Genomic DNA, 23,991 nt, shown 5'->3' on the forward strand with positions numbered 1-23,991 from the left:
TTCAATAAAACACGAATAAAAAGACATTTTCTAAAAATGATTCCTATGGCCTCTTTGCTGGTAAATGGGACAAAAGGAACCTACAAAAGGTTGATAGTTGACGAGGCCCTCATGAACCATTTCGGCTCAATCGTCATGGCGAATCAGTTAACAGGCGCCAACGATGTCATTCTCATTGGAGATATTAACCAACTTCCGTTTATAGAGCGTGAAAACCTCTTTAAACTTAATTACACTCGTCCAAACCTGGTAACCAGCATCACCCAGGAGTTGTCTTGCCCACACAGGGGCCCTATGGATGTGGCATACGCCTTAAACATGGTCTATAATAACATCTATTCATCGAAGGAAATTGTGCGGTCCCTAAAGCTAATGAAGTATACAGGAGCGAGAATACCTAAAACCGATCTAAATACCCTGTATCTTGTCCACACACAAGAGGAGAAAGCAGCCCTCACTAATACAGGCTATGGATCGGGAACGGACTCTCGCGTCCTCACAATCCATGAAGCTCAGGGATTAACGAGTCCTTCGGTGATCATCATACAGACCAAGTCCCGAAAGCTGGCAATCCATGACAGCGTTCCTCATGCAGTTGTAGCTATATCCCGGCACACTAACACCTGTGTCTATTACACTGACACTGATGGAGACGCTGTGGCAAGCTTTATAAAAAGAGCCACGGAGGTGTCAGCCGAACACATAAAAGATTATAATATAAAAATGGCTATAAAAGACAGGAACGATAAAGTCCTAAGCCACATGGCGGGTAGATTCGACACAGAACGATATCTTTTCAACAACCTAGAAACTCCACCCAGCTTGAGTGACCCCTCTCCACCAAGCCAATGTCACAACATCTAAAGGCAAAGGGTGGAGCAGCATAAAATCTAAGGAAATCGGAAAATGTCGGATCTACTGGCCGCCACACCGACTGGGACCTCACCGTTCAAAACATTAATATTATTATTATGCAATTTATAAAACAATAAATGTATATATTTATTTATTATATGTATAACATATTATACTCTATTCTATTAAATATATATATACACATATATAAAAAAAAAAAAGTGTCCATTGCGTGATGGACCACAATTAATTAAAATTCATAATATTATTTCAATTATCCTTGGTGCGAAAAATCTAAATAATAAAATAACAAAAAAAGGATATGGACGAACAGTCTATAGACGGCCCCAATTTTATAATAAAAAAAAAAAAAAATGATTCCTAGCTAGATCGATTTATCGCCCCCGAAACCCCCTATATACTAAATTTTATACCAATTAATAACAAATATACATATATATATTTGGATTACTCGTTTAAAGATATAAGATAATCTAGTTATGTATTCTTATTTCTTATGTATTTTGATAGCCGACTTCGGAAAATAATAAGTTGAATGTTCGGCTGTAAGTATTGTTTTAGTCGTCGTAGTGGTAGAAGTCTGGCCATTTTATATTAAGAATGCGGTTTGTAGCCATTGTTTCTTGTTTTTCATTACCATTTTGTCATTTACTATTTTTTGTAACCGCAGCGATTCACTGTAACCGCACATTCTTAATTTAGCCGGTCTTGGAACAACTGAGTAATTACACGGTTATATTTTCCTTCTAAAGATTTTTTAATGCCGTAATATTATTATAATGCCGGTAACTTTTACGACACACAATAAAAACGTTCGCATTTATTAAAACACTAGACGTTCCACGCGGCTTCGCCCGCGTAAATTAGATGTTTTTATTTATATGCGTAAATTAGACAAATTTGTCCACAAAAAAATAGCCTATGATCCTTCACGTGGTCTACTTCTTATCTGTGCCAAATAAACGAAAAATTGCTCCAGTACTTTGTGAGATAAGCCCTTTCTAATTATTACCCCGTTTTTTACACATTTTCCTCTATTTCTTCGCTTAGTCTTAGTGTGATAAAATATAGCCTATAGCCTTCCTCGATAAATGAACTATGTATTACTGAAATAATTTTTCAGATCGGACTAGTAGTTCCTGAGATTAGCGCGTTCAAATAAGCCCTTTCAAATAACTTCTCCCCGTTTTTTTTCACATTTTCCTCTATTTATTCGCTTCTATTAGTCTTAGCGTGATAAAATATAGCCTATACTCTAAAGCCTTCCTCGATAAATGGGCTATCTAACACTGAAAGATTTTTTTTTAATCGGACCAGTTCCTGAGATTAGCGCGTTCAAACAAACAAACAAACTCCTCCGCTTTATAATACTAGTATAGATATTATATTATTTACTTACCATCTTAAAAGATCTTAATAAAGAAATATTCGTCATTAATTATTTCACATATCTTAGAAATGAGATTAAGATGCTAATGTATCGTTTATAATTATCTTACAGTCAGGTTTTTTTCACACTTGAAGTAATTATATCTCCCAACGAGAAGTATTACAAAACGGCAGTTAGTTAACGGTTTTTTTTCAATTTTGTTTTCGTTCATTCAATAATATTGTGCTTAATACAGTAACAAAAATAATAAAAAAAAGTTTAATTACAGTGCGTACAGACTTCCGACTTTTTTCCATCGTAAATTTTATGTCAGTGCAATTACATAATTTTAAAATACATAAATAATGTCGCCTCGACTCCCAAGTACCGAGGGCGCAAACGCTCGCGCTAGCTAGCAGCTGCGTGCGAAATCTATGTGGAATCTATGACAAAGAAACTCCAAGGAAAACTAACTTTAAGCTAAGTATAGATAATATTACCCAATAAAAAAATAAAAAAAATGACAAATTTCCATGACATTAAGGAATTAATAATTTCCCCCGTTTTTTCCACATTTTCCTCTATTTCTTCGCTCCTATTAGTCTCAGTGTGATAAAATATAGCCTACAGCCTTCCTCGATAAATGAACTATCTACTACTGAAAGAATTTTTCAGATCGGACTAGTAGTTCCTGAGATTAGCGCGTTCAAATAAGCCCTTTCAGATAATTTCTCCCCGTTTTTTTCACATTTTCCTCTATTTATTCGCTTCTATTAGTCTTAGCGTGAGAAAATATAGCCTATACTCTATAGACTTCCTCGATAAATGGGCTATCTAATACTGAAAGATTTTTTTTAAATCGGACCAGTTCCTGAGATTAGCGCTAAACTAAGTATAGATAATATTCCCCAATAAAAAAATTATAGAAATTGACAAATTTCCATGACATTAAGGAATTAATAATTCTACTTACTTAATTGTAATTTGCAAAGCGAGCCAAAATTATAACAAAAACAACGATAAGTGTCACGAAATGCAACCATTACTGCCGGCAGCCAATCCGTGACCGGTGATACAGACTACATACAATAATGACACATTAATAAGACAATTAAAAATATCACTTCGATTGTAATTACTGCATATCAGGTATGTGATATGTCCCATATGTGGGAATTGAGATCAATCAATCGATTAATACCGACTAGACATTGTTGACCATTATTCAACTATAATGAATTCCGTAATATATTTATTTATTTTTATTTATTTATTAAGTATTATTCAAATATTTGCAGCACGAAACCTTAAATGTTACTTTTCCACTGACAAAAAAACAATGATTGTACGTTAGTGTTAAATAAACATAACTTCCAAATTAGCCCTTAGGCTCTACATTGATGATCCTACTAAAGTTTCTTCCGTAAAAAACAGCTATAGTCTGCGATGGAATAAATCATTGTTTTTTGTTTATAATTGCTTAGTATTAATGCATCTATTTATTTCTGAAATTATAACGCTACGCGGGCTCACTGCACCGTTGAAATAATATATTATAGTCCGAACCCTCAGTGTTTTTACACTGGGAATTGAGATCTTGGTATGTCAATGAGCGTCATCATAACTCGCTGAAGGGTTAATAATTTTGTCACCTTCATTAATACTTGTAATAACGCTTCATTGACAGACGTGTTGGATGGAAAATAACGAAAATATTTAAACACGATTAATGCGCGTGATATGAAATTTCCTCTCGAGAGCAGCAGTTTTGTAGAAACGCAACCGTTTGATTTATACGACTCTATTTTGGCGTCACGCGAAATGTGACACGCATATTCATAAACAAGTATATTTAGTACATATAGCGTTAAAACGTTATTTAAAATTATATTAAAGAAATATTTCCTTACTACCTCTAGATACGCCCGCCTGCAACTTCGTTCAACGTACCGTTCCTTTTTTCCGGGATTGAAACTATCCTGCCCTTTCTCGGGAATCGGGATTCAAAGTACAATTCGACAAGGCTTTAAATGAATATGTCAATGGAGTCAATGGGCGCTGCTGGTAAAGGAGAACTGTCAAAAATGACGTTTTTGTATGACAGAAGCGTTAGTTCCTTTTCTCGCCACGTTCATATACAGCCTTGTCGAACTGGAGATACCATACCAAATTTCAACGAAATCGGTTCAGAAATAAGAAGTTTGGGCGTGAAAAAGTAACCGACCGACACACTTTCGCATTTATAATATTAGCATGGATGGATTGATGCTCACTTTACCCTCGGCTACGGCTGCCACTGAGGGTCGAAATAATATTTTCGGTATAAAGAACTAAAGATTGATACAAATAAGATTATCCTTACAAAATACAAGTTTAATCGGCAAAAAAATTATATGCTAGTCGCGTGTTTAGTAATAAATAATTATAACACATAATATTAATAATATAGTGCAATTAATCAGCGTAGCGACTAGCATGACAACAAGTGCTCATTAGCACGTCCACACCAAAACAATATTATGTCGACAATCATAACATTATGTCGTCTTTTAGAGCAAATAATTATTGTAACGGGTACCTATACTCCACTCGGGCTAACTTGTCGCTAGCGGTCATTGACTCCCTGTCAAAAACTTGTAATTTTCCATATAAACCGCGATTGACAATGAAGTGTCAGATATTTTCAATCGTGGTTTTATATGGAAAATGACAAGTTTTTGACAGGGAGTCAATGACCGCTAGGGACAAGTTAGCCCGAGTGGAGTATAGTACTACTATTTATAGTCTTTCAAAAAAGTGAAGAAATAGAGTTCATACTACAGAAAATCCTTATTGGCTTTTTCGTAATATTAATTTCAAAGAAAAAACAAAAATCAGTACCTAGTAGGAAGATAAGATTGCCAATTCAATAGATAGAGCGCTACTCATAAAATTATTTGTGCTCTATTCAAATACGTTAAGTATAAACTTACGATACGAGTTACGAATAAATAAAAATCGGCCAAGTGCGAGTCGAACTCGCGCACGAACGGTTCCGTACTGATATAGAGCAAACATAGACCAAAAATTGTGTTTCTGTATGGGATTTTTTAAATTTATCATATTTTAATATTATTCTTAAATATTAATTATAATCAATAGACATATAATTAAGGCCTTTGTGAAAATATCAAGTGCCTACCTGTTGCCATTATTGATATCGAGCAAAAAATGCAAAAAAAATCACGATTGTTGTATGGGAGCCCCCTTTAAATATTAATTTTATTTTGTTTTTAGTATTTGTTGGTATAGCAGCTATAGATATACACAATCTGTGAAAATTTCAGAACACTAGCTATAGCAGTTCTCGAGATACAGCCTGGAGGCAGACAGACGGACAGACAGACATTGAAGTCTCATGACTTGATGAATAGGGTCCCGTTTTCACCCTTTGGGTACGGATAACGGAACCCTAATAAAAAACTTTTTTTATGATTAAAACATAAAAAGTTATTTTTTAATTTTGTAGTTAAAACTGTCGCATATGTATTAATTGTACTATTTATAGGAGTTTAGCAAAAATTTAAAATAAAACATGAACAAAACAACAACAAGAACAAAAATATTTTCTAACCCAGCGAGCATGACTTTTTAATTTTTATTTAAATTTCGAATTGTAGGTTGTGTCTTGCAGTTGCGGGAATAAGATTTAAGACACAGGAAATATGAAGTATGATAAATGGCAAAGTCACTTTATGATCTCACGAATTATTGCATTTGCAACGGTTCACAAATTGCAGTTGTCCGTACCTCTACCTTGTTTAATTGAAGGTTATTTTGGCATAATATCTTGATATTGTGACCTGATTTTTGCAATCATTCATCGCGAAGAAATCGACAGAGTCGAGAAAGACCTACCTTCTGTAGTGCTAGCACGGCGACCAGCGGAAATGCGAAAGTATGGACAAACTGTGGAAATAAACCTAAGGTGCCGTTCCGATCTTTTTTCGTTCCGAAAAATTCAATTAAAATGCCACTTTATCACAGACTATAGTCACAAAATGTGGAGATAAACTTAAGGTGCCGTTCCGATCTTTTTTAGTTCCGAATAATTCAATTAAAAAGCCACTTTATGACAGACTATAGTTCTAAAAATTCAAATAATATCCTACATTATGACATATACTATAGTATATCCATACTTTCGCATTTCCGCTGGTCGCCGTGCTACCGCTCGCTACAGGCGTAGTCGAGAAAAAAGTTTTGACTCTACGCAATTTTAGGATTGTATCGCTCTTTACAACTTCTATTAAGTATTTATCATATTACTAATAGTTATTATCATGACGGTTTTTGCGAAAGATTATATTAATCTGAAAAAAAAAAACATTTGTTCTATAATTAATTTTACTATCTGCAACATAACTAAGTTATGTCTGATTCACATGATAAGTTAATAACTCACGTTTGCAAAAGTCGTTAACATTTCCTTTATATTGTAGGATGTTGTTTTAAATAGCGGCCATTATAAATATAATGTCGCAGCGTAATAGCGCAGAAAAAAAGTAAAAAGTTCTCCATGGTAATGGCGCCAAGACTAGACTCTGCTATGATAATTAGCTGCGATGAAATATGCGTTTAACATTAAAATGTTTACGCTTATCTCCCTCTAAGTGCACTCGGATGGAGGCTTATATTTTTAGTTTTTACATAATATCTCAGGCTGCATGTTTTATATTTTAGATTTATCTAAACAAGCTAAGCTAATAAGTGCAGATTTATAATAATACGAGCTTTTGCCCGCGGCTTCGCTCGCGTTAAGAAATATTATATACAAACTTTCATCCCCTATTTTAACCCCTTGGAGGTGGAATTGATCAAAATCCTTTCTTAGCGGATGCCTAGGTCATATCATCTACCTGCATGCCAAATTTCAGTCCGATCGGTCCAGTGGTTTGGGCTGTGCGTTGATAGATCCATGTCAGTCAGTCACCTTTGAGTTTTATATACAGTGTGTAACAAAAATAAGTGATAATACTTTAGGGTGTGTATGTGTTCCTTGTAGAGAGTTCACTGTGAAAGTTGCAGCGCTGTAAGACGAAATTTATTTTTAACTTTTGTATGGGCAACCTGCCCGAGCGTCACGACTTTTCCCATACAAAAGTGAAAAAAATTTTTGGTCTTTCAGCGCTGCTACTTTCACAGTGAACTCTCTACAAGGAACACGTACACACCCTAAAGTATTATCACTTATTTTTGTTACACCCTGTATATAGATGTATAAATATTCTGTAACATTACATACCTAATACATATTATACAGTAGACGGGGGAAAGAATGACGACATAGGCTATTTTTATAGCGGAAAAATGAAAGGTTCCGCTTATAATACTTTATCTATGGTTCCGCTACTGTTTAACGCATATAAAGTAGCGGAAGATAGGTATCTAGTTGTTTTTATTATCTGTCCTAGCAAAAATTAAAAAAATACATGGATGACGAATTTTTTTTTAAATTTAAACAGTAAAGTGCCGCTATTTCCCGGATGACAATATTTAAGACGACGGAAGGAGGTAGAAAGTGAAGATTCGAATTGCGGTCGCGCTCTTGACACCGAAAATTAGCCATCGCCTTGTGATATTATTATGGTTCATTCATCCATCCATCCATACTAATATCATAAATGCGAAAGTGTGTTTGTCTGTTACCTTTTCACGCCCAAACCGCTGAACCGATTTTGCTGAAATTTGGCATGGAGATACTTTGAGTCCCGGGAAAGGAGATAGGATACTTTTATCCCGGAAAAAATTACGGTTCCAGAGCGATAAACGAGTTTTGGCGCAACAGAGTTGCGGACGTCATCTAGTTCTTAATAATCCATAGGAAAGTCATTTTCAAGGAGGAGGTAGACTGCTATATAATAATACCCAGAGAGTGCCTTATTTTATTTGCCTGGACAGTGGATCATTGTAATAAATACAATAATAAATATGACTAATGTAATCAAAGAAGCAAAAAAAAGTCATAGCAGTGACAAGTGGCCGGTGTTGGTTGGCGATGATAATGATGAATTCTTGAATTCTTATTGATTAATGGGAAGTAAGATAAGATTGCATAATTCTCAGCAAAGGCATAAAGTACGCAACGCACATATTATATTTGTTAAAATTAATTCTTCTTGGTATGAGGTCTTCTCGGTAAAGCCTATAGATTTTAAGTAACGGTGAGTGAACAATGGTGGTGACAAACAGACGGGTCATAGACCCTAGCGGTTATCCTTACATTTAGCGTGTTTCGCCATGCGTTGTGACAAACAAACATACTTTCAAACATTGAGATATAAGTATGCTTTCAAAATAACCTATAATTCCACTAATATTCAGCATTAGGTTCGACTACTGGAGAAATACGCAATAATAACAATAATAATTATTATTTTGGTACTTTAAGAATGGATACTACAGGATTAATGTTGGCACTCATAGTATTCTCAAAAATTAATAGGATTTTTTGTCCTATAAACTTAGGTTGTTTCTTTCTTCCAATTACTTACAACATTTTTAAAATTCGAATAAAAAATAGTTACAGAAAAAGCGTGATCATGATTTTGGGAAGGTTCAGTCATGTTCAGTTTTTCCTTTCCACGTATTCGGTAAGGTTCTTATTACCATCAGAAAGTTTTTGAATGGTGGCTGCGTTGACAGTTGTGAGTTCAGACGTTCTATATTCGAATGAAATATTTTCTCTGTTTTTCGTGTCGGTATCTACTTAGTCTTCCTTTATTTTTCAATGTTTACCATGAATTTATTATTTATTTATTAAAAACTTTAGCCTACATATTGAAATTAATGACAAGAGTGTTTTAAATATTAGACTCCATATTTTATTTCTACACATTTGCATAAACCAATTTCCTTTGTAGATTGCACATTATTGATGTCAAAAATAAACGAAATCATTAATTCGTTCTTCTTGTTTGACAAGTTTTTTGTCCTAATTTGCCGAAGAAAATAAATTATTATGATAAAGTAATAAAAATTATTACAGATACTTGCCAAATTATTATAAAAAACAGGAAGTCATTAATGATTTAAAAAAAACCGGCCAAGTGCGAGTTGGACTCACCCATGAAGGGTTCCGCAGCAGCAATAAGGTTTATTTTTATGAAATTAAAAGGTTCTCGATTTATTTTTATATTTCAGTTGATTTAATGAAAGTTAAATTAAGGTTTACTATTTATGACGTATAAAAAACTACTAGCTAGATCTCGTTCAAACCAATTTTTGTACATCATATATATTTTTTAGAATTATCATGCCCCATACTTTAGAAGTTAGAGGGGGGGGGGGCACACATTTTACTACTTTGAAAGAGTCTCTCTCGCAAACTATTCAGGTTATAAAAAAATGATATTAGAAACCTCAATATTATTTTTGAAGACCTATCCATAGATACCCCACACGCATAGGTTAGATGAAAAAATTTTTTTGTTTCAGTTGTATCTATGGGGATCCCTAAAATTTTTAATAATTTTTCCATTTTTGTATCAAAATCTTAATGCGGTTCAAAGACTACGTCCACTTACCAAGTTTCAATAATATAGCTCTTATAGTTTCGGAGAAAAGTGGCTGTGACATATGGACGGACAGACAGACAGACATAACGAATCTATAAGGGTTCCGTTATTTGCCATTTGGCTACGGAACCCTAAAAAGAAACATCTTGCTACCGGCTACGACATGATATTTTATTTCACTGTTTTCTAGATTTAGCACATGTCTAGACTCAGAACAGTATAATCGGTTAACTTGTGGCTATAGACATAAAATCTTTATTTTTCACCATAGACTATAAAGTAGAAGAATAGTTTCGCACGTGTCTAGAATGTGATTTGATTTGCAATATCGAATTGTTTCACGTGCAGTTTAACAGAAAAATATTTTGTCGAAATACGCAACTACGTGAGACTATTTAATATTTGTACAAAACATTTTTGTGGCGTATGTTAATTGTGAAGTGCACATTTTTTGGGATAGTAAACAATAAAAATAATAAACTGGTGTCAAAATACGTGACCTGATCGAAAATTCCTAAGACGGAGGGAGAGTAGATCGCCGACGTGGCGTAGGAAAGGAAGTAGTAGTATACTTACTCCTCTTTAACGCGCGTCGAAATTATTTTCGCGCGGGAACCGTACATTTTTCCGAGATAAAAATTATCCTATGACCTTTCCCGGGACTCAAAGTATATACACAACAAATCTTAGCAACATTGGTTTAGCGGTTTGGGCGTGAAGAGGTGTCAGACAGACACACTTTCGTATTTATAATAATATTAATATTATGGATAAACCTGGGAATGTGGGAACCACGTAAGCACAAACACAGAACATAAAATCACCCGTCACGCGATTAGATAAAGATGTTTTATAAAGTCTAGCCTTGTTCCTGTCTAGAATCTAGATATATTGTTATGTTGTTCACATCTAGATACGGTTGCCACGGGAGATTTGTTCAGACACACACTATATACATATTATATATTATTTAGTTCAAGACTAGCCATGGTAGTTCGATTTACGAATAACTATGCTAAAAGCTGAGCTTTGTGAGGGCTCGCGTCGTTTTTCTGCGTAGTAATAACAATATTTAAGGCAGTTTTTTTTGTATTCTATATGATTACTACCATATCTTGACTGACCGATGATAATACATATAAGGCTCCGTCAAAAAACATGCTCCAAAATACTTATCAAAAAAGTGTACCTTAGGTACACATTTCAATACATTTGCAATATTTAGGTGACCTTAAGCGGTACAAAGGCTGACGTTACATGACGGTTCGAATGGAACCAAATTTAAAACGGTAATAATATGGGAGTTACGTTTCCTTCGTTTTTATTATTCGTAGATCTACTTACATATAAATAAAAATACTATGTTAAAGCACAAATGAATAGGCGATTTAGTTTTTCCGTAAAGTGTACCACAAAATTGCTCGGGTTTTTATTTAGTAGCATAATATATTATTTGAACATGCATTAATATTCGTATAGTTTGGATATAAGTAATACGTTCGTGCTGACTGCTGGCACATGTATGAGTTCCTATCTGACAGCAAAGAATTCTAGCACGTAATTTTAATCATAATCGATACATCTTTATACCCCGCAATAGATGTCATGTGTAAGCAAATATCGCATGTCAACAACATATTTTATTTTAAATTGTAAATTAATGTGCGCCTGCGAATTTTCATTGCGATCATGTCGTAGTTTTTACGACTATTTTATCACGAATATCTTTACTTTTTACATTGTCAATGTCATTCAGTGTCATTTGTTTTTTATTCAAATAATATGTAAAACAAAATGTAGAGTTTCGTTTGTACGAGAAACTTTACATTTTGTACAGCTCATGTTTTTAGAAATCTTAAGATACCCAGACCCGATACATAAGTTTAATATTATTTTAAATGTCTGTAAAATAAAAGTATATAATTCGTCTAAATCGCCGTACCGTACATTTTGTCGGGATAAAAAGTATCCTTCGTCCTAATTCCTAAACCGGGACTTTAGACAAAACAGTTAGACCGATTTTGCTGATATTTGTTATGGAAATATCAAATATTTACTCAAAAGTCCCGGTTTAGGAATTAGGACAAAGGATACTTTTTATCCCGACAAAATGTACGGTACCCGCGAGATAGACGGATTTCTGCGCAACGGAGTTGGGCGTACAGTTCGACAAGGCTTTATTTGAACGTGGGTGACATTGACGGGAGCGCTGCTGGTAAAGGAGAACTGTCAAACACGTTTTTGTATGATAGAAGCGTTTAGTTCCTTTTCTCGCCACGTTCAAATAAAGCCTTGTCGAACTGTACACTAGTAATAGTAATATTGTTGTATCTATAATGTCTATATCTATGGTACTACTATCGTAAAAACCTTGTTAACTTAGTTCTGTCAGTTTTTGTTTGCAAGAAAAATAAGAGAAGGTGAGGCAACCAGGCCATAAAAGTATGTGTCACTAGTTATACGGTACTAACTATACAGGATAGAAAATACCAGTACAGCCTTATGGCTATTTATAGGAAACATCGAGTGAAACAAAGTAAAAGTTGAATTAATTTATCGTCAGTATTTTTAACTTATAACGCACTTATATTTTTTTTAGTTAGACCTACCTAACAATATCAATTTTACGGAAAATATATCCATCAAACGCACAGTCACCTATGACCTGGGCCCTTTGATATTCTTGTTTTTTAGTTGTCAAAGTTCGAAATAAAAAATTTACGGGATTTCTCACCAGGATAAAGATAATTATGATAATTTGTAATTGCTATGTAAGGCTTTATTAGGTATCCTCCATGTTTTATGCTTGTTACCAAAAAAAATCTTCCAAGAGTCAAGAGTCATGAGAACTTGAAGCACGTAAACGTGAGCAAAAAGCAAATTAGCAATTTTGTCCGTGAAATTTTATAATTGTGTTTATTTAGCTAGTATTACCAACCTTCAATATTTACATGCACCATCTAGGAAATTGATTCCTAGGCAGTTGACAGACCAACGTCATTTGGTCGGATCATGTCAATTCAATGTTAATTGTGATCTGTCGGCTGGGTTTGACATAACGCGATCAAACTTCTACGTAGGTCCCCCATCTGCCTAGGAATCAACTTCTCTGATAGTACATTGTCGAGTCCAGTCTATGTGTTGTTGATTCAAAATATTTACCTGGAAAAAATAATCATTATTAGTGTCGGATTATAAGTAATTTCTTTCACTAACGTAAAAATGTAGTAATAACTTTCGCAAAAGTCATTTCAAATCAATTATATTATGCTTGCCAAATTATGTTTTTGTTTAAAATAATATTCTATGCTCGTTAGTAAGTCAACTTTTTATTTTATTGTACGAAAATGCATAAAAATCTATATTAACATTTGACACATACTATTCAAGTCGTTATTGCTATTAGAAGTGGCATAACTCCAAAATTTTTTAAGAGAAGTCCAAAAAGCGGCGAAAACATGGTCACACTATTCAATTGTTATGTGACTGAATTAGGAATGAAAGAGGCAACCAGTGAAATGGTTTAGAAACTGAAATCATTGCAATTTGGTCCATGAATGCGTCGCGTGCGCAAAAAATAAACCAGTGAAAGTTTCCTAAGTAAAGAGCACTTAGGCTACATTACTAAAGGGCGTATAATAGTAAAATATGATAGTCACGTCTAACTTGTCTATAATACTAGACGTTCCGCGCGGCTCGGCCAAAATAAGGTATTAAGTGGGAACCGTACATTTTTCCGCAAGAGTACTAGCGTATGTCCTTTCCCGTGGTCTATATTTGTGTCAAATAATATAAAAATCGGTCTAGTAATTTCTGCTAAGCAGGTGTTATACTTATAAAAATGTCTTTTCAGTTTTCTCGCACTGATTCCTTATTGGAAAACAATAAGCAACGATTATCGAAATTATTGACTGGAAACACTAAATCTATATAAGTTCTTGGTCTAGTTCCTGTTTGGATTGACCGTTATGCTATTTAGAAGACTAGATTTTTCCGGCCTTAAGAATCCATACTAATAAATTAATAATATAAAGAGCAGTGTCTGTCTGTTACCTCTTCACGCCCAAATCGCTTAACCGATTTTCCTTAAATTTGGTATGGAGTGAATGATGAGTCCCGGGATAGGTCATATAGGATACTTTTTACCTCGGAAAAATATAAGGTTCCTGCGCGAGAAACGATATTTGGCGCAACGGAGTTACAACTTACAGGCGTCATCTAGTTTAGAAATAAGTAGTCTACCGACTACCTGTGAGTGAGTTCTATGAGAATTAATCTTTTGAACCCTCTATTATTATATTAATCGTCATACATAATAATTATTATTACATTAAATAGGTAATAATTCTTACAATATTTTTCCATGGGTGATTCTAGAATTTTTATCTAAGTAAAGTGCTCCAAGGCTTTAAATGAATATGTCAATGGGCGCTGCTGGTAAAGGAGAAGTTCTGTCAAAAATGTTACAATTGTATGAAAACAGCGTTAGTTTCATTTCTCGCCACGTTCATTTAAAGCCTTGTCGAGCTGTACATTTAAATCGTCAAATTTTTTCCTCTATCTTTGTGCTAAGAACAAAATACCAGAAATCAAAATACTGAGAAATCATAGCCGTAATAGTCGATTAAATATTTACACAATGAGGCACTGGGCATTGGGAAAACACCCACGACGCGTCACTCGTCACCCGGGGTTAACGACCTTCGTCTCTCATAGACATAGACAATAACTCACACGGATTTCTGCATCATTGCATTTGCCTGCCTTCAAGGCATAGTGGCGTGAAAAAAATATAATGTCAAGAAATGTGACAGGTTTAAAATAATTTAAAATAAGAACTCTGTAGGGTAGAGCCAGAGTAGACAGAATGGGTAGAGTAGGTATGAGATGAGTACCTGATATTCCAAAAGTATTAAATGTACCTAAATAAGAGCCATATTGATTTCGCTATTTAAAAAGGATTATTATGGTCAAAATTATCACGTACTGAAAATAATAGGAGTTTTTAAAAATTATAGCTCCCTATACCATAAAAATCTCTAATTCATTTTTGTGACGTTCGATTCTTATGTAGACACTTACATTAAAAGGTTACAAGTATGTAAACTGCATTTAATTTATTACGTACTTTAATTAAATCTATTAAAGTTCTACTAGGTAATACTAGTTTCAGCTAATGAGCACCACAAATGGTGGTATTTTTTCCCGCGTCCAGTTCCATTCACAACACGTTGCGCGTTGTCATGTCAGTGGAACGAATGCTTTCTCAGAACGCTCAAGAATTTTCTACTCTAGCACCACCATGCCAATAATATAATAATATTATAATATCAAATATTAATAATATGGATAAAAATTATCCTCGTAAAACTTGACACAGACACTACATCTACGACATACAGGATATCGGCAAAATCTAATCCTTTAAACATCGTTGAAGAGTACGCTCGGAGTTATTTGATACTCGATGTAAGATGACGTCCGCAACCCCGTTGCGCCAAATCCGTTTATTGCGTGGGGATCGTACATTTTTCCGGGATAAAAAGTATCCTATTGTCAATGATCTTTAATCTTCATTTTACTGGCACAAAGGTCCTGTCATTTGTCAGAGAACTTTGCCTGTAACATGAGCATCACCAGCAATTCGTCAAGTGTAAGATTTCCGGAACATTAGCTTATGACCCAAATATCAAAACGAGTTCTGTGCCCAATATGACTGTGACGCCCACATTCGTTTTGCTTATTTTAAGTTTAAATTTATTTATGGAACGAGCAAGCTGACGGATGGCCACATGAAAAAATATCTTTCATTTGCTCTGGACTCGTAGGCTGTAGCTTACTGCTAATATACAGCCACGTTGGCATATGAATCCAACGATGGAGAAATAGAACGTGTAGAAAAGTATATTCGTGTCTAATTGCCAATGATCTACGTTGAATGTGCATACTGTAGACACTTTGCGATAATGATAAGTATCTACCATTGGACCATGGTCCAACGTGACAGAGGGGTACTTTCGCGCAGCGCTTCCAAAGAGAGATAGTCAAAGTCTGAAATCTGAATCAAACTTCACGGACCATGTGCCATTCGAAAAGATTAGAGGCTATTCTCATGACTCGAATTTCCCTTCGAGCGCAGTCTGTCTCAAAGCTCCTTTTTGTTTAAACACACTAGGCCGAAAAAACGCGTTGGAAGTTCGGCATGATTCCGCCTGCAATGTATTTTAAATGACCGATGACACATCATGCCGAAATTCCGTCGCGTCATATTGTATGCGTTTGACATTGATGTAATCATACTGAACTTCCGCCGCGGAACTTCGGCATGGTGTGTTTAGAGTTTAGATACTAGTCTTTAGATATTTTTTTTAAGCGATTAACATCGCTTAACGCTTTACATTCGACAACGTCACAAATACGCAGCTGTCAATAATTATTATTGTAGCTGCTACTGCGCCGCGCCGGGTTGCTCAAGATGCCATAGTTTAAAATACATACTTAGCCTACTGAATTGATCCCATTTTTAACCACATTTGAAGGATAAAATTCCCACAAGCTCTACAATGACTAATGAGTCATGTAAGGCTTTTTACTTTTACTTTATTAACGGAATCTTATGCTTGAGAGTTGAGTCTTCATTTTAGTTTATTAAAGTCTGTTGATATTTGCCTACATTCTGCTGTACGATCAAAATCTCATTGGCTCATTGCATCCCATTTGGAGTAGAGAGAGCAAGCGAAGGTGTGTCATCATCATGAGTCAGGCCTCACGACGTTCCATAGGGCATAAAGTGTACAAAAAATTGTCAAAAACGTCTCATACAATTTAAAGACGGGCCCTAATACCTATAGGCTATAGTTAGTATTCTAGTTATTGGTTAAATATGTAAGATGTTAAGGCAAGAATTTAACACCAATTAGAAGCTAGATGACGCGGCCGCAACTCGTGGGGGCCATACATTTTCCCGAATTAAAAGTACCTACGCCCTTTCCCAGGACTTAAAGTATCTCCATACGAAATTTCAGCAAAATCGGTTTAGCGTTTTGGGCGCGAAGAGATAACCGACAGACAGACAAACAGACAGACAAGACACAGTATGGATTCTAGTTATTTGTTAAATATGGGGCTTCCCCCACATAAATACATAAATTTAACACAATATGATTAGAAATAATCCAAACTGAAGAACAAAGAGTAGAAAGCACAGACACTTAAGTCCCTACTGATACTACTAGAGAAGAAACACTCAGTACTTATGGGTTTTAAAATTGCCAAGTCCAAAGAATCTACTATATTTCCTAACAACTCATGGGTTTTAAAATTGCCAAGTCCAAAGACTCTACTATATTTCCTAACAACTGATGGGTTTTAAAATTGCCAAGTCCAAAGACTCTACTATATTTCCTAACAACTCATGGGTTTTAAAATTGCCAAGTCCAAAGACTCTACTGTATTTCCTAACAACTCATGGGTTTTAAAATTGCCAAGTCCAAAGACTCTACTATATTTCCTAACAACTCATGGGTTTTAAAATTGCCAAGTCCAAAGACTCTACTATATTTCCTAACAACTGATGGGTTTTAAAATTGCCAAGTCCAAAGACTCTACTGTATTTCCTAACAACTCATGGGTTTTAAAATTGCCAAGTCCAAAGACTCTACTATATTTCCTAACAACTCATGGGTTTTAAAATTGCCAAGTCCAAAGACTCTACTATATTTCCCAACAACTCATGGATTTTAAAATTGCCAAGTCCAAATACTCTATATTTCTGTGGTCACCGCTGTTGGTTTTACATTTAGGAAATATTATAATTGCATACTTTACTTTACTAATATTTATGTAAGACTGTTTGGAGACCCCATTATACGAAAATAAAATAAAATAAAACAACTCATGGGTTTTAATATTGCAAAGTCCAAACGCCACTGCGATAGTTCCTAACAACGTTTAGCTCGCACACCATTATTAATGGTGTTTCTTCGCTTAGTTGAGAACTGCATTTAAAGTTTTGTAATAGGGTTTTAACAAGCTCAGTTTATAAAGCTTTCCAATTTTTCTACTTGCCTTCAACGCCTTGTTATCGTATGACCGTTCCACATTGTTATCCGTTTATTTACTTTAATGAAGAAATGAAAGAGCAGAGAGTCAACTGTAGGTAGCACATTCGTATTATATTTTCAGCTTCAGTTTAGACTTTATACCCATTTTATTTATATTTGAAAATTTTCCCGTATATGACCCTTATAGAGGTAATCTTAGCCTGGACGTACAATATTATCCAAATTTCTGATCAGAAAAATTCGGACGCCCCGCCCGCTCATACATTTTGACACGTCAGAATTCTGATAGTATGCGGGGTCTACAATAAACTGTACGAACAAACTGAGTTCCGGCGGGCGTACGAATTATTCTGATCAGAAATTTCGGATAATGTGCGGTCTGGCTTAACGACCAGCAACTGTGGAGTTTCGGACCGACCGGAACTTTCGGTTCTATTCTGAGCCTTCGATAAATTTTAAAGCTCAATTTTTATCTTATTTTCTTCGCCATAACTGTAGGAATCTCGTCTCCCACTACCAGACGTCTTTGACAGTTGCTTCCCACTGCCAGTCACCCCTAAAGTATTAATTACTTTATAGTGATGGAGTATGTAAGATTTTATCTTTAAATATTTTTAAACTATTAGCTTTTATCGCGGGCTTTGAGCGACCGCGACCGAATCAAGAAATTCCGTAACGAAAAACCTATTCGTCAAACGTCGTTACAGACCTCGGCACGGTGTTTGTGTGCGTGTGACGGATACGAATTATAATTGCGTTGATAAAAATGGTATACAATAGCTTTACCGCGGCAGTCCCCGAGTGCCACACGTATATTTTATTAATTTGTAGCCTTCTCATGGAATGCCATACATCAATACTAATCTAAGTGCGCTGTGCGACAGACAATTAACACATAGACAGGATTTCAATTACACGGACCTAGCAGGCTAGCAGCCTAGCCTAGGTCCAAACCGGTCCCGCGTCCTTCAGGTGGGAATAGACTGGTCCTGGCTGGTCCCAGCATATTACATAGTAGTTATATACCATGTAGCTTCGTAGTTTTTAGGAATGTTTAGTACATGTCGACTAAACATACTTCACTAACTTTGTAATGTTTGACGTTAACATTAAATCCATGTTGACATCCATGTTTTGGAGCGTGGCCAAATCACAATTCAAAACTATCAAAATAATGTTACTCAGTAGCTTTGTCCACACTGTGCCTTTTTCTGTTCATCAAGGGCAAGCGTTATAGCGCAGTCAACAGCGAACGTGAGGCATGCCGCATGCCCGTGACGCGCGTTGAAAATCGTAGCGCTCGCTATGACACTTTTCTTTCAACGTGGGTGGATTTTGACCCATTCAATTATTTAATATGCCGAACAAAAGTTGAATAATAAGAAGATGACAAAAATTGAAGATGAAATTGCATAATGTGGACTGTATAGCTAATAGCAGCTATGTACTGTGCACTTTCATCTTCAATTTTCGTCATCAACTTTCATATTGGCGCATTCAATAATTGAATGCGCTCGCTTTTTACGTTACAGTGTGGACAAAGCTATTAGACAGCTTTTTCACACTTATCCTGTAAACAGCATCATCATTTAGCAAAATATTTATAGAAACTAATTTTCATTTTGTCCAAGGTGGGAAGAGGCAGCGGTGCCAGCCTGAAATTTTGAGGTCACGTGATTTTTTGGGGGAAGTCGCAAATACCACATCACCGGCACCGTTACCAAGCAAGCCCTCTTAGCTAAGGTAGCTAGCTTATGGGACAACCTTCTAAAGTGGTAATACTGGTGATCAGGTTGTTTGGGCTTTCCATAACTTCCATCGTGGCGCATGTAGGTATATCACGTAAGCACTGAGCCTGTCAACCCGCTGGGCCGCGGGTTGGCTGACCTAAATATGGCCTTACTCGAAGGTTGCCGCGTATATTCCACAATGTGTTTGTTTTTTTTACATTTTAATAAAGTTGTACAGGCAGTTATTGTGTAGTTTTATACTATCAATTTGCAGGGCCGGATTTATATTTTTTATGAGTATAGGTGATATAGGCCACTTTAATTTTGCCGCTCCTATGAAAGAACTCTGCCGCCATCCTAGGACTCTGCCGCCCATAGGCCATGGCCTATACTGCCTATACATAAAGCCAGAGCTGTCAATTTGTGTGTTTGTTAACTATACATATAAATAAAATTGGAGTGTCTGTTTGTAATATTGAAATAACCATTTTTCACTACATGCATATGAATATTTAGACGGTACATGACACCAAAATAACAATTTTTAGAATTTTTGTCTGTCTGTATGTCTGCTTGTTCCGGCTAATCTCCGAAATGGCTGAACTGATTTTGACGGGACTTTTATTGGCAGATAGCTGATGTAATAAGGAGTAACTTAGGCTACTTTTTAACAGATTTCAAAAATAGAAAAGGATATGTTTTTTACTTTTTTATGTTTTAACTATGTATTTTACTCCGCCGTTTGTGGACTGATTTTCAAAATTATTTTGATCTTGAATAATATGGATCTTGAATGATATGGTCCAAATTAGATACCAGTTAGTCGGTACCAGCTAGCTTAGTAGAAAATTTTCTGTCTTTGTTATCAACTTATCACATTTTGTTGACGCGGACGAAGTCGCGGGTAACAGCTAGTAATAAATATAAAGTTTGTCCACCTGTCCGTTGACACTTGCCGCTTACACGCTGAAGTGTGGTAAGGAAATGCTTTTAAAAGGAAAATCCCGAGAAAGGACATACGACAGTTTTTAACTGTAATGAATTTGCTAACGAAGTTATCATATTATACAAAATATAAACACATCGGTAATGAAAATTTTCCGTCGCAGTGGACTTCTTAAGGGATGAGATAAGACAGAAAAAGATAACATAGAAAATTACAATCCCTGAGACACTTCTTTCGCCATATTCAATTATCTTATTCCATGAAAAAAATAATTGTAGTAATTTTCGATTACAGATCTAAAGTGTTTAGCATTTTCATAAGTACTGGTATTAAGTCATATTAAAGTTAGTCCGAGAGCCCGCGCCCATCCTAATTATACTGTCACGAAGGCTCGCTTAAGCGGACACTCACACGTCTATGAATAGTCACCCGTACCGGGAAAAACATTAGCCTTTTTCCATAAATGTTTGTCTTATTTCTAGCACAGAGTAAACAACACTCTAAACAAATTACAAAAAACACAAAGAGTTTACATCTAATTACTATGGCGTTCACTGAACTGTAAACAATAATTACTAAAAGTAGGAGCACAATTATTTACTGACTAGACAAAAAATAAAAATTAGAATAATATTTATTTTCAGATACTTAGGACAACTTGTATATATATTAATTGAATTACTGATTACAGTTACATACAACTTGATCTAATATTCAAAATGTCGTTTTGTAATAGCAATTACGTCATAATAAATAAGTATTAATAAACACATTTTACAGTTGCCTATCAATTAAACCTAAATTAAATTTAAGCTCTAGCTATAATTAATTTTATAATCCCATTAAAATATAGGTTTTGAAGCTGGACGACGACGAAGATAAATATTAATTTAAATATTTTATTACATTCAATTAAACTTCCAATCAATGTTTATAGATAGTAATTAAATGACGTCGATTTAACCTACTCCATCGGTTAACATAACGGGTAATAAATAAATAATAATAAACCGTTTTTATTGCCGACTAAGTAATTTTAATAATATAATATTATAAAGTATAATTAGTAATTACTGTCTCTCTTTATAGTTATTTAATTTTATTAATATCAATAAGTATTATAAATATATTACGGGATAGTAGATAAGATTTAACACACGTAGATAAAAATTTAAACCTCAAAATATATTGACCATAATACCACAAAAAATAATATAAGTAATAGATTATATCTATTACAATTTTGCTTACGTTTTCTAATAACTACTCAGCTGCTACTCGTATAGAGGGCGGATGTGCATAAAAAATCCGATAAGACCTGGTGGTTGCATCAATTAGCATTCCTAGACTATCCGGTTCGACGCATAGGAAATGTAGGCTTTATACCTGGCAGGATAAGATTACAGCTAATTATAAAATTGCGTGTATGAAATAGAAAAGTTACAACTGCGTTCCAATTTAAAACGGGATTGGGATCGAGATTAATATTGACTTATAGACACTTTTGGTATGTCTAAAAATATTAAGAAATTATTAAATTGGTAAGATATATCCCCCTTACTCACACGTTATAAGGGGGAATAGATAGAAGTATTTCGGAGCGTATTAGAAAAGTAACATAAAAGACCACAACAGACCCTGAATGTGAAGTGTGCCAGCCCTACCTTTATCTAAATTTTCAATCAGTCATGGAATCTCAATTAATTATTTATTGCGGCCTTCAAATTGTTCCCGGGAGCCTAATTGGTCGGACCATTTAAGTAGGACTATCTATCTTATCTTAGAATCGACGTATAAATCCTAGCGGCCGGGCTTGCGTGTTGCCCTTTAAAGGAATATTTTGCTTAGATGATTGATTAATTAAAGCTAAGTTTTATGTTAAAGGAAACATGCATGGAGACTTTCAATCATCAATCTTCTGTGTAGTTAACATTTTGTGACTGGTTTATTTACGTACAGGCTACATAATTGAATGCTAAAAAATCAATTACCCTTGGCGAAACATAAAAATAGCTATGGATTTTAGCAATTAATCATTTTGATGACGATTCCTTGTCATTGTTCATACTAATAATAGAGTCCATTGAGTCTAGCCATTTTAAAATAAATTAATGCCACATACTAATTACTATGTTTAAAAGCTTCACCAACATAACATAGAAGTTAGAATTCGTTTAAGTTAAGTAGTTACCACGATGTTAAAATATTTGTGGTTTCACGGCCAATTGCCAACCTAACTTAACCTACAAAGTAGTTTAGGTTAGGTTAGGGTTAGGTAGTTAACCTTGTTAAGTCCAAGTGTGGGACAAAGTGAAAATCAAAACTAAAAAATTAAATATTAAAAGGTTATTTAATATTTTAATATTCAAATATAAATATTGGCCATACAATTATTCAAAACTCGTCAGGTAAAAGATTAAAATCCTCTAGAGTCTAGCTTGATGGTGTCTATGGACTATTCTTTCTCTAACAAGCCTTTACAAAAAGATCTTACTTCATGCACATTTACGATCTTAGCATAAGGTTAGGTGACTATTTAGTAAACTGTGGTAAAGTATTCAATTAATCTTTTGGGCCAAATTTAGGCTATTGCGCGGGAACAGTACATTTTTCCAGGACATAAAGTACCCTATGTCCTTTCCCGGGACTCAATATAACAATTATCGCCAAATCGGTTTAGCGGCGGTGAACAGGTAACAGACAGACACAATTTCACATGTCTACATGATATTAGTATCAATTTAATTCAGACTCAAAAGTTTTGACTTAGATTTTTTTTCTCTACATCGTGGTCCTTCGAGCCGGATATGAACCTATGGATATTGCATGTGACAAACACATTGCACAGATGCGCATCCGACACGCGAGTTCTCGGTACAGACCACACGCGAATATGATTAATCAAAAGTCCACATAATTACTCGTTCTGGTCACTGCCACACCATAAGTGCTTCGCTGTCTGGAGTTCAGTTGACATGTCATGGACGATGATAATTATTAAGGAAATCATGTTGCCAAAATGATAACAAATAAATAAATACAATTTGTATTTTGTGCTATACGCTTCATCGCGCTGCAATAATAAGATTAGTATTTAGGTTTATTGCTTTTCATTTTTAAATGATTAAGAATTGAATATGCAAAAAGACACAAAAGCTTTCTAAACAGAAAATACAAAGTTAAAAAAAGTTTCAGAAAAAAATACAACAGAAACTCTTAGATACATTCTTCCAAGTTCATTTTTCCGCGCAACGAGCAATGATCAGAAAATTGTAGCCAAAAAGAAGAATCATCTTTTATTCAGCACATTAGCGTCTGGCGGACTTTGGCTTTTCGCCAACTTCATAAAATATTAGCACACTTCGCGCGCCGGCTCCTAGACTATGATTATGGCGCGAAAATTACACAAAAAAACGCGTGGTGACTGAGTGGTGAATATTATGGATTTTTT

General features: G+C 34.9%; 1 protein-coding gene across 2 annotated transcripts in view; it reads right to left on the minus strand.

Moving 5' to 3' along the window:
• LOC121732505 overlaps positions 1 to 23,991 on the minus strand; it is a 44,206-nt gene that overhangs the window by 10,631 nt on the left and 9,584 nt on the right. The window contains exon 3 of one of the 2 annotated variants that reach the window (XR_006036389.1): positions 18,842 to 18,853. The exons of the other annotated variant lie outside the window; for it this stretch is intronic. The gene's annotated coding sequence lies outside the window, so the exon portion shown is untranslated. Of the gene's footprint in view, positions 1 to 18,841; positions 18,854 to 23,991 lie in introns of those variants that run through there. 2 annotated transcript variants of the gene reach the window in all.

This window comes from Aricia agestis, chromosome 12, assembly GCF_905147365.1.
Source record: "Aricia agestis chromosome 12, ilAriAges1.1, whole genome shotgun sequence".
Classification (NCBI taxonomy): domain Eukaryota; kingdom Metazoa; phylum Arthropoda; class Insecta; order Lepidoptera; family Lycaenidae; genus Aricia; species Aricia agestis.